The sequence below is a fragment of the Pelodiscus sinensis genome, chromosome 1 (assembly GCF_049634645.1).
Source record: "Pelodiscus sinensis isolate JC-2024 chromosome 1, ASM4963464v1, whole genome shotgun sequence".
In the NCBI taxonomy this organism is placed as follows: Eukaryota; Metazoa; Chordata; order Testudines; family Trionychidae; genus Pelodiscus; species Pelodiscus sinensis.
Window position 1 is genome coordinate 172,093,606 of NC_134711.1, and position 12,417 is coordinate 172,106,022.

Genomic DNA, 12,417 nt, shown 5'->3' on the forward strand with positions numbered 1-12,417 from the left:
ATCACAATGGCATTATAGTACAGGTTGGACCTCACTGGTCCGGCACTCTCGGGACCTGACCCGTCCTGAACCAGGCAATTTGCCAGACCAGAGGAGGTCCCTCCCTCTCCTGACTTGTGCTGCCAATGCATTAGGGCTCCAGCCTGCCCCCACTGCTACCACAGCTCCCCAGGGTTCTCTAGATGCTCCCACCGCAGGGCCAAAGCTCCCTGCTATGCCGCCCATCTCGCCCCCACCCCCTCCTCACAAGGCTCCTGGCTGAGGTGCCTATGACACTCCTGCTCCACTGCCAGACCATCCTGTTCCTGGGCTCTGTGGTCCCGAAACATCAGTGGTCCCCGCCATACTATAGATGTTGCCGAACCAGAGAGTTCCGGTTAAGGGAGATACAACCTGTAAGCCCCTCCAGCAGATGGAGCTAAGTTACATATAGAACAAGCAGCATTCCAATTGAATTTCCTGTACTTCAGTTTTGAGGGATCTTTTGAGATATTTCTTATGTTAAGGTCAAAAAGAAAAAACAAATAGAGGTTGCCGAAGGGCAGAAGTAAGGGAAACAAAGAGCGAAAGAAAAAATACCGATGACCAAAGCACTCCCTGCACACTGTTCATTCCATTGCATGGAATTCATATTTTACATGCATATTTTGGATCAACCACAAAATCCAATAAAAAAAATCCTGTTCCAAGACATATTATGTTATTCACTGTCTGCAACAAAAATAGTTGTAAATTTAAATGCAGTTTGCCCTTTTTTTTTCCATTATTACAAATGAGCACTCTATCCCTCCTATCAAAATTCATCTTCCATGAGGCTTCGCCTTCATTGTATTTTTTTCAGTGATATGGGAAGAAGCCCAAATTTCTTAAGGGAATAGTTTTGAACACAAAAATCAAATTGTATATGTACATACATTGAGCATCACTTCAAATAATAATACAGTTGCAGGAATAAACTCACTGATCTTTCAGGAATAAAAAGTTTTATACTTTTGTTCTCTAGCCACTGAACAGCATTTCAGGGTAAAAGGAAAACTAAGTTTTCTGACTTTTACAGCTCAGTTAGAGAGCATAATTATATACACATTGTTGTGCTATCTGTAAATAAATGGAAAATGTTCATTTAATAGCAATTAAAGTATTTCTCATTAAGTTTGACATTTCATTTTGAGTAATGTATGGAAATCGCACCGCAGTGAAAGAGTTAACATATTTAGAATTCAGTTTGCATCATACTTGGGTGACTATCTCTTTAAATAATTTAAATCCTCTCCATCAACTACAAAGCTGTTTTGAAGCCATTTAGCTTTGTTCTTTACATGTGTTCTAATTAAGAAATGACCTTGTCATCACACACACCAGAAATCCTGGATTATTTCCTACAGCAAAAATCCACGAAGCCAAAAAAAAGAAAAACACTTCTTCGTTTAGTGAGGAACTGAGGAAGTTGTTGGTTGGCTGAATGCTGAAGCAGTTTCACCGCATAATTTTTTTTGTGTTGATGTTGTTGAATGTCACAGGGCGGGTTAGCATGACCTTGAGCTGCATCAGCAGCACAGCAAGGGTCGAGATGCCTGCAGGCGCCCTTGTACTGGATTTGCAAGACAAAACCTTCAAACTGGCTGAAGGACATCTTAAATCTCTTCAAAGGTTTTCTGAACTAATCTGGGCTGCTCTTAGCCGGATCTGTGCCAGTATGAAAGGCAAAATTAAAAACAAGGTCTTAGACAGAATGTTGTCTCCTCTTAACCCTTCTCATGCAGAAGGCAACATATTGTAGGCATTCTGGAGACAGTTTAATAAGCAACAGAGATGTACACAGTTCAACCAGCTGCATTCCTCCGCATTCTTGCTTATGAAATTTTGCTTAGGAGGGTACTGTTATTAACAGTGAATGTTCAGCAACCCCACTACACAGTATTCCCTTCCTCCTCAAACATGAACTATTTTATTTTTCTGATGTTCTTCTACTTATTACAGTAACACTCATTTCTTTTTAGGACAAATCCTGAGAATTCAATGGGAGCAGAAGATGCTCATTAGCCCACAGAATCAGGCCCTTCATATGGGCTCCAGATTCTTAAAGCAGAAAAAAAGGTGACACCTGCGCCTTAAGGACGACTGAGGTGAATAGCAGAAAGGGTGAACTGCACACAGCAAAAAGGTTTGTCTCCTCAACCACCTTGTAGATTTCAGTATATAATCATTTTTTCCCTGTGTGACTTAAGGAGGTAAGGAATCATTCAAGAAAGTAATGTCGACATGTCACAAACCTAATAGAAATAAGCAGTGTACTAGGAGCAGACAAGAACTGAGTCAATCTGCCTCAGTTTCACCACTCTATTTGGCACCTTCTATTGGTTGACAAATCAAGTGTAAAAATACTGGGCTAATACAGTGAGAGGGACACCAGGAAAAGCACTGAGAATATATAAAAAACACAGCATTCACCAAGGGAATAGGTCAGTGTTATTTAAAAACTAACACCACACTTACTAAAAGAAATATTATTCCAAGATGTATTTCTACACAGATCCCCCTATTTCATTTTTTTATTTGAAGGGAAAAAATTACAGGTATCAGAAAAAGCCTCTTTCTATATTAGTAGATGGAGAACTACATGGATTCTGGTGCATTTTAGTGGAAAAACTACATACTTTACCTTACATTACAATGGTTCATTTGGTCAAAGTAACAATAAAACTGTTGTAGGAAGTTACAAGTATAGCTGGGTTAAAAACAGACAGCCTAGTTATGAGAAATCACCATGACACTTTAAAAATGCCTTTTAACATTTACAGTGTATAGGCCAGACAAGTCCTTGGGGAAGGAGAACTGGAAAAAGGAGCCCATTAATGCCAGCAGAGGGTGTTCCAATTCTTCTCTGGCTATGCACTCAGTTTAATCTAATCAACTAGTGTACACTGACTTTTAAAATACTTGTCTATAGAAGAGCCAAGAAAGGAAGACATTTAGGTTTACTGAAAAGACTATATTGCTTTGGCAACAATTACTACAGCACTATCCATGTACCAACCACTAAAATGGCCTCAACTGGTTACTCCTGTGAAGAGCTCTTCTCACAAAATATCTCACTTCAACCCTCTGTTTGCAGGTAAATCAGTGACAGTTCCTTCATATTTATCAGCACGGAGGCATGCTACATAATCTGAAACACCTTAGAGATCTCTTAGTGTTTCAACGGTATTTATTTTGTGTGGTTGGCAGGCCTGTACATTCATGGCTGGGATCACTGGCAGCTGAGCAAAACCATGAGCACTTCCATGACATGTGACATGCTCTCACCTGGACCGTGGCCAGATTGGGGAATAAATGTGGCAGAAGATTGCCTTTGCATCCCTTCCTCATTTTCAGCCTTGAAGAAAGCACAACATGGCCCAAGCCAAATATTAGGCCAATTGCCTTTCTGCATTAACTCCTTCCATTTCCTTTGTGCATTAGGTCAACATAAAGGCACAGGAAACAGGTGAAAAAGAACTATTGGGTCATCAAGTCTATCTCACTGCCATTACAGGATTTTACAGACTACATTTTTAGTGATCTTTCTATTTTAAACCATACATTTATTAGGTTGGGTCTAGGCAAGAACCCTGTAAGTCTATGTATTATGCATCCCTGTAGCAGAAACTATTATGATGCGTTTTACACTATAAGTATGTACTGCAATAAGGAACAGCAAAAGCAGCCTCCCACATTTTTCCTTCATGTAATTGAACTACTCAGTGGAGGCAGAAATGTCACTTTGTTCTCCGAGTATCACCACCGACTGTTGTGAAGCTCCTCAAAAAAGGAAAGAAAAGTGTGTTGCTTTAACCTGGCTGATCCCGGTGAGTTAAAGACACAATGAAAGCTTTTCAGTCAAGCAAGAGACGCTGCCAAGTTTGAGAGAGACAATACAGTACTGTCAAAAGCAGAAGTCAGAAAACAAAATGCAAGTTAATAGCTTCACTCTGGACATGCAGTGCTCCAACAAGAACTTCTAGGGTGGCCAGGTGTCCGGTATTTGAGCTCTCTCTCCGGGAAACAAATTGAGAAAATACCCGTCATATAAATGTCTGGTATTTTCTAATTAAGTTTTATTGTTATCATGAGTATCAGTACGTAGTTGCGTACTGCCTAGCTGGTAGACATGCTCACACTACGTGAGTGTGTCTACCAGCCAGACAGTACACAACCACGCAGTAGAGAGGAGGGGAGCGGGGATGGGGTCTGGGCAGGTTGGAATCCCTGGAGCCGGACTCGCCCGTGCACTCCGCCGGGACCGTTTGTGTGATGGACAGCACCCCGGGATCTGCATGAGCCCCGGGGCCAGCACCGCTCCCCACCAGCTGGTTCCCACCGTGCTCGTTCCCCCCCTCCCTCCACCAGCCCGCTCCCCCGACCAGCCCCAGTCTCCGCCAGCTGGTTCCCCCCCTCCCCCGACTAGCCTTGCTTCCTACCAGCCGGTCCCCTCCAATCTCCCCTGATCAGCCCCGCTCCCCCTGACCCCCTCCCAGCCAGCCCTGCTTCCCTCCGTCTGGTTCCTTCCCCCAACCCCCCAGCCAGCTCCGCTCCCCTCAACCCCCTCCCAGCCAGCCCTGCTTCCCGCCAACCGGTTCCTCCCCGACCAGCTCTGCTCCCTCCAACTCCCTTCCGGCCAGCCCTGCTTCCTGCCGGCCAGTCCCCTCCCCCTCTCCGCCCTGATCAGCCCCACTTTTCCCAACCAGTCCCACTCCCTTCCCCCTCCCGTTCTGTGATCATGTGTGTCCGGTATTTTTTTGAAAGCCATCTGGTAACCCTAACAACTTCCCAAATCAAAATTTCATTAGATTTGTGGCACAAGAGCAGAACATTTACACATATAGTGCCCACATGCACACAAACCAAACCAGTAGCTTTCTACACTCCTATGTATGGAATTCAGCCATCCATACATCACAAATGTACCAAGTCAGGCAATCTGTCACTGGAGCTAAAATTCTTCATGCCTTAGTCTCTGAAAAGAAACACAAAATGAATCATACTTCCCAGAACAAGATTCTTGGTTCTTTCTCTAGCCTACTTTGTCATATTAGGCAAGATTATCATTGTGTGCCCATGCTGCATCATCCTTAATTTTTGCATTTTGCAAATCACTTAACTTTCCATGCACCCGCACACCCTACCCCGCAAACTCCTCCTTATCTGCCAAAAAGGAGAAAGATGGAGGAAATCTCACACAATTTATCCTCTAGGTACAGAATTAAACCTACAAAAGAGCTAAAGTTCCATAGCACATATTCTCATTTGAGATCAGTCTTATCTGAAAATGAATAATTTTAGAACTACTATATACATGTCATGGAGCCTAATGAACTCAAACACAGTTCTTACTATTATAATTCGGCACTGCCTATTATACTTACTATTATAATTCAGCACTGCCACGAAGACAACAAAGACAACAGCCCAAAATCATCCTTTCACAGGTTTTAAAAATCATAATGCAGACAAGTGTCTAATAAATTTGGGTGGGGTAGGTTTTTTTTTTTTTTACAATACTGATAAAGAAATCAGCTTTTGTAGTAACATCATTAGAGACCACAGAAACAGAACACCTCCAAAAATGACTGAAGGATAGTAAACAGACCAAGCTTACTTAGCAACATAAGCAAAGAAAACTATTGCAGTGGTCAAAAAGAAATGCAAACTTCTTAAAAAAAACAAAAACAAAAACAACTACATAATAGCGTCTTTGAGGATGCCCAAAACCTTAATATGAGTTATTGTTGCTTAAGTTTGATTTTTTTTTTAAATCAACAGAACATTATTGATTGGAAAGTTTAAAGATAGTTGTGAACCATCTGAAATGGACAACAAAAGCATTTTAAAGAGAAACAGCAGAATTTGGGCTTTAGTGTAACAATTTAAGGGAGCAACATATCTAGGCTAGGAAGTCTTTGGTAACCATCCACGTGCTTTTGGTACCCTCATCCCCTCACTCTTTTTTGCAGGGATGGGAGGTGCAGGGGTATGAGTAGAAACAGAGGGTTTGAATCATGGTTCCTGCTGTGCCTAGGGTCGCCGACTATCTAATACAGGGGCAGGCAAAATACGGCTCCCAGGTTGGATCTGGAGGAAAACGTCCTGCACCCCAGTAGAGTACTCCAGCAATCTACCGTAATCATGCCACTCCTGGAAGCAGCTAGCTGCAGCTAGCAAACATGAGTCTGTATGCCTCTGGGGGGTAAAGGAGGGGGTATGCAGGTTTCCATGTGCTTTTATCACCCCTAGCACCATCCTGACAATTTCTGTTGGCTGGAAATTGGTCAGTGGGAACTGTGAGGACAGCATTTGTGGGTACAGACAGCACATGGAAAACCACTGCCCCCACCACAGAATGGCCACACAAAATGGCATGGGGCCACCATGACCTGCAGGTAGCCTGCCTGAGCATCTCGCTGGGCTGCCAGCTGGGAGCAGCCAAGAATAAGCATTTCTGGCCAGGGCCAGAGCCTGCACCGTGCACTTCTTTCTACACTGCAACATGCTGACCTTCTCCTGGATCCAAACCCCACCCTGGACCCCCACACTCCAATCTCCGCCAAGAGCTCACTCCTGCGCCCAATCCTCACACTTCCTCCATTAAATTTAATAGAAAAGTGCAGCCCGCTTACCAAAAGTGATCCCTCCTACAAATAATTGCCTACCCCTGGTCTAATCACACAAACACTGTCACCCACTCCCCATGGCTCTGCCTCACTCACAATTCCCTCTCCTTCGATCACTTGCTCTTCTTCACTTTCACCAAGAGTTGAGGTGCAGGCTCTGGGACGAGCCTGGGGCAGGGAGGTGGAGTGTGGAAGGAGAGGAGGAGTATGGGCTCAAGCTAGGCAGTGCTTACCTTGGACAGTTCTCAAGTGGCAATGCAGAATGGCTACGGCAGGCTCCCTGCCTGGTCTGGTCCTGCATGGGTCCCAGATGCAGCCAGCTTAACCCTACGGCCCGGGAGACAAAGTAGAGGCACCAGCTCAACCCACATGACTCAGAGATATAGAGCCCACATGCTCCTGCACACCACCCTGCCTCCAGGCACCACCCCCAGAGCTTCCACTGGACACAGTTCCCAGCCAATGGGAGCTGTGAGGCAGTGCTGGGGGTAGGGACAGCACACAGAGACCCTCTGCCTCCCCCACTGGAGCCACAGAGATGTACTAACCAATTCTAGGAGTGGCATGGAACCAGGGTAGCCTGGGAGCCTGTCTTAGCCCCATCAGACTTTTAGCAGCCTAAAATCTCCCAGCTGGGCTTCAGTAACCTCCTCCAGGAGATGGAGGAGAGCTGGCAACCACAGCTGTTTGCACCAGTGGTTCTCAAACTCCAGGTCACTTGCAGCCCAGTCAGCACAGAACTGTGGCCCATGTGACATCCTCGTGGCCATACAGGTAGTATTGGATGTCTGCCCAATGTTAAATAGGTTGAGAACCACTAGTTTGCACTGACAACATCCCAATATGTTTTGCCACAGAGGGCAGATTTAATTTGTACTTGGGACTTTCATGTTTTCCTGCTGGTGAGATGTATTCAATCAAATCATTTCTTGGGCATGCTGCTATATCTCCACTGGGGCTCTTTTAGGGCTCTAATGGCCCATTGTGAAGTCCATGCGTCTGTCTAGTTACTTATATGGCCCTTATGATCAAAGCATCTTTGCACAATTAATGAGTATGTTTCTAATTCATAGAAGTACAGGCAGTCCCCGGGTTACATACAAGATAGGGACTGTAGGTTTGTTCTTAAGTTGAATCTGTATGTAAGTCGGAACTGGCGTCAGCCGAGGCTGAAACTGATCAGTTTCAACCGCAGCTGAATCTGGACGCCAGTTCTGACTTACATACAGATTCAACTTAAGAAACCCAGGCGTCCCCAAGTCAGCTGCTGCTGAAACTGATCAGCGGCTGATTCCAGGAAGCCTGGGGCAGAGCAACTCTGCCACAGGCTTCCTGTAGTCAGCCGCTGGTCAGTATCAGCAGCGGCTGACTTGGGGACGCCTGGGGCAGAGCAGCTGGGGTGCTGCTGGGTTGCTCCAGTAGCGCGGCTCCTCGGCGCTACTGGAGCAAACCAGCAGCTCTGCCTCAGGCGTCCTGATTCAGCCGCTGCTGAAACTGACCAGCAGCGGCTGAATCAGGACTCCTGGGGCGGAGCAGCTGGGGTGCTGCCGGGTTGGTCCGGAGCAGCTCTGCAGGACCAACCCGGCAGCCCCCAGCTGCTCTACCCCAGGGGTAGGCAAGCAAAGCCTGGTCTGCTGGGGGAGGGGCACTAGCTGCACCCCTCCCCCCCACAGCAGACCAGGGAGACGGGGGTGGGGACGCCCAAGTTCTCCACGGCTTTGCTCTGTCTCCCTGGTCTGCTGACCTGGGAGACACGGAGCAAAGCCGCAGAGCACGCGGGCAGCGGGAGAGTCCAGGCGTGCCGCGCTGTCCCACTGCTGGCGTGCTCCGAGGCTTTGCTCCCCATCTCCCTGGTCTGCTGGTCAGACCAGGGAGACGGGGAGCAAAGCCTTGGAGCACGCCTGCAGCGGGACAGCCCAGGCGCGCCTGGGCTGCCCGGCTGCCCGAGCCCCTCCGCGGCTTTGCTCTGCGTCTTCCTGGTCTGCAGACCAGGGAGACGCGGAGCAGCTTTTCTCGCCCCGGAGTACACGGGCGGCGGGACCGCGAGGTCCCGCAGTCCGTGTCCTCCGGGGCGAGAAAAGCCGCGTTCGTAACTGCGGATCCGACATAAGTCGGATCCACGTAAGTCGGGGACTGCCTGTACTTAAAGCATGTGTTCACTTACATGTATGTGAGCACTCCCATAAGTGTCAATGAGACCTTATTGGCTTAGTTAAGCTAGTGCTTGACTATTTTGCTAAACAAAAGGCCTCAAACCTTAATGCACATTTTTCACATAGCTTCACTGGTTTACTTTAGTAAAATACCAAAGCACCACTTGTCAATTATATTTCTTCAGGGTCATTGTAAATATTCATAAGCACAGCTTTCTGTGTGCACAGCAGAGATGCACTTTTTAAAAAAAATTCTAAGAACTAAGTGATATCTAAACTTTCTGGGGACAAGAGTGCTCCAGAAGTTATGAGCTGTGGATAAGCCCAGATTATAAGAAGGTAAATTAAAGCTGCTCCTTGAAGCTGCTCTAATTTACGCATCCAGCCCCAGTAACCACCCAGAATTTAGAAGGTGAAAAAAAAAAGGTGGTTTAAAGTCACTTTTGCTTTCCCGATACTGCAATCCCAGACTGCACCTTCTCTGAGTCTCCAAGGAGAATACAGCACAGAATCTGAACTCTGCGTTTTAATCTCACCTCTGTCAGAAGAGATGTTTTCCAAACTGTTTTACTGCATCTGTAAATTATGAAATGAGATGTGCTTCTGCTCAGCAACAGTCTTGAAATACAAAATCTTGCAAGTCTCTCTGGCTGATTACTCTTGCCCTCTCCAAAGAAATTAAAAATATTTCAATGGCTCTCTCCCTCACATTCATTCTCATACACACATATACACTCCCTGTAACAAAGAATCTGGCTTTGGGGAAGAAACATTTCCAACATCTGATTGGAAAATGTTACCTATTAAAAATAGTTTTAGCAGTACTTGACAGCTCAAATGAATGTCAGAAAACCGAAGAAAAGTAATTTCTTAAATTGCATTACCTGAGGTTACATTTTAAGAAGACTAAAAGAAATTGCTACCCCGAGGACACCTGAAAAGCAGTCATATGCCCGCCATATTATTGCTCATATGCCCACCATGCAGTGGGATATTAGTATCATTCACTAGGCCTACTGTGGTTGCCTTCACAATACCTTGCAATTGCCTTTGAAAGCCAAATAACTATTTACTTCTGTAATGTATTGCCCCTCGATATTCCCTGTGCAAAATACAGAGAAATACAGTGAATACAGAATGAAAACAATTCTATCTCGTCATGAAATGCAGACACTGAAAAGGTGTGGTGGGTGACCACTTCATGTATTTTTTTTAAATTTGGAACAAACAGTTAAAAGTATTGAGAACCAGATAGGCATAGTAAATGAATAAATTATGACGCACAGTGCAAGCAACCATCAGCAGCAACACAAGCCAAGAATATGGAAAGCACGAGAGGAAGGAACACAGGCAGCCTCCAAAGAATCTGCAACTCCTCGTGACAATATTTGTTCAGGAATTCAAGTATCATTTTTCCTTCAAATGCACTTCAGTTCATCTTTAAACAGGGTGATTATAAAAATGATTAAAAAAACGAACAGAAAAAAAATCAGATTTTAATAAAATGCTTTTGAAGGGAAAAAAAACCTCTCTGAAGATAGTTTTAATTAAAATACATTACAGCTCAAAAGATAGCTTATCGTGGAATAGGGATTCTAAACCTCTAATTCTATAGTATGAGACAATATGTTCATGTAATGTTTAAGAAGTTGTGTAAACAAGTTCCAATAGTTTAGGGACCCAATCTTATGGAGCTCCAGAGGCTTCTGTATAGATTATTTAGGTTAATCTCTCTATCCCAATGGGACTTAGAGCTCAGTCTAGAACAGAGGTGGGCAATAATTTTTGATGGGGGAGGGGCATTCCAAGAATTTGAAAAATGGTCAAAGGGCACACTTTTCCATGATATTAATGAAGGTGGTATGGGATTTGGGATGGAGGTTGGGTGCAGATGGGAGCTTGGGGTTAACAGACTGGGGTGCACAATGGAGTGTGGGGTCTGGGAGGGGGTTTGGGTGAAGGATGAGGTTGTGACCAGAGTCTCCTGTGGGCCAGATCTGATGGCTTGGCAGGCCACATCCGGACCCGCAAGGCATATTTTGCCAGACCATAGTCTGGAAGATACCGTGAGAGATGCTTAGTTTTGCAATTCTCAAACTGTGGATTTGTGTCTCCAGAGATAACATTTGTTAACAAAAAAACATTTTAAAATAAATGAATATAGAGAGGTAAGTAATCACAGACCTCAACCCTATTATCCTTCAGAGAGAGAAAGAGAAATTAAGAGTCACGCAGACAGTCCCTTACCTCTCTACAAGTGAAAAGTTACAGAAAGTTCAATGAATAAAAGATTGTTGGGGGTGAAATAGAGCTGGACAACTAGAAGTCTGCAGATAAATGTGAGAAAGGAGGGACAGGTGGTAGAAACAAAAGTGAAACCGTTAAAGCAGCATATTCCAGAAGTTTGATGTCTCTGAGGGTAGACTTCATTGGTTTGAGCTGTACCATACCATTCTCTTTGAGCTCTCACTAGAAGGGAAAACTTATAGAAGAAGCAGGTTGTAAGATCCAGCTTCAGAATATTTTAATGAAGTTTCTCTACCTGGGAATAATACAGGTATGCGTGCAAAATGCAAACAGTGCAACGAAGACATGTAAGGCCTGGTTGCCCAAATGGAACATCATCATAAGAAGTGTTCCTTCTCAGGAGGAAGCTGCGCTGAAGATGATGAAAGGAACATGATCTTGCATGTTCAGATTTCAGTGTAGTAAACTTTATTTCATACTTCTTTCATAAGGACTGTCTGTCCTCCTTCTGAATTATTCTTGAATTCTCAGGTCTGAGCGAGTAAATAAGTAAAAAAATATAGTTATTACTCTACGGCACTACAATTTTTTGATGCAGCTGTGATAAAATCACATGGCTGAAATAGGCAGATCTTCCTTTCACAATTTCACCTTTAAAGTAGTACTGACAGTGAATGCAACAAGCAATACTAAGGGTACATCTACACTGCAATGCTATTTTTTAAATAACTAGCGCTATTCCAAAATAACTTAGTCTGCATCTACAAAGCAAGCATTTATTTTGAAATAAATGTCAAAATACCGTCAAACTGGAGGACTTCTTAGTCCGACTCCGAGGAATAAGGGAAGTCAGAGGAAGAGTGCACCATTTTGAAAGTGCTGTGTAGACACTCCCTATTTCAAAATAAGCTACACAACTGATGTAGCTCAATTTGCATAGCTTATTTCGAGTTAAGCACTGCATTAGACACACACCCTAAGTGATCAGTATAGTAATAATAATTATTAAATAACTGCATTGACTTATTTTCTTTAGGAGAATCCATCCTCAATTTAAAAGGATTCTGAAGACTATTCACCTTCAAGATCGCCATCATTTTCTATAGTTTCAGAGTCACATCATGTATCTCAGATATGCTGTGTCTATCACCTGTAGTAAAGAAAAAAAACTCTAGAAACATCGATAAGTTTGTGATATAGCTGTAAAACTAATCTGAAAGGTTTTCAAAATGGATCATTGTTTAAAAATGTTTAATGTGTACCTTCTAAAAATGAAACCTACATCTATCTCTGAGCTGTGGACAATGTGGGTTAACAACAAGAATGCACTTTTATATAGAGAACAATGATTAAATCTAGTCTTCTTG

At 44.1% G+C, this 12,417-nt stretch overlaps 2 protein-coding genes across 5 annotated transcripts in view; both read right to left on the minus strand.

Annotated features, from left to right (window-relative positions):
- SAMSN1 (SAM domain, SH3 domain and nuclear localization signals 1) overlaps positions 1–12,417 on the minus strand; it is a 396,747-nt gene that overhangs the window by 345,692 nt on the left and 38,638 nt on the right. The gene's annotated exons all lie outside the window — the stretch shown is intronic.
- The window catches only part of NRIP1 (nuclear receptor interacting protein 1), a 101,390-nt gene that overhangs the window by 50,334 nt on the left and 38,639 nt on the right, over positions 1–12,417 (minus strand). Inside the window, exon 3 of one of the 4 annotated variants that reach the window (XM_075909841.1) lies at positions 6,884–6,977. The exons of the other annotated variants lie outside the window; for them this stretch is intronic. The gene's annotated coding sequence lies outside the window, so the exon portion shown is untranslated. The remainder of the gene's footprint in view (positions 1–6,883; positions 6,978–12,417) is intronic. 4 annotated transcript variants of the gene reach the window in all.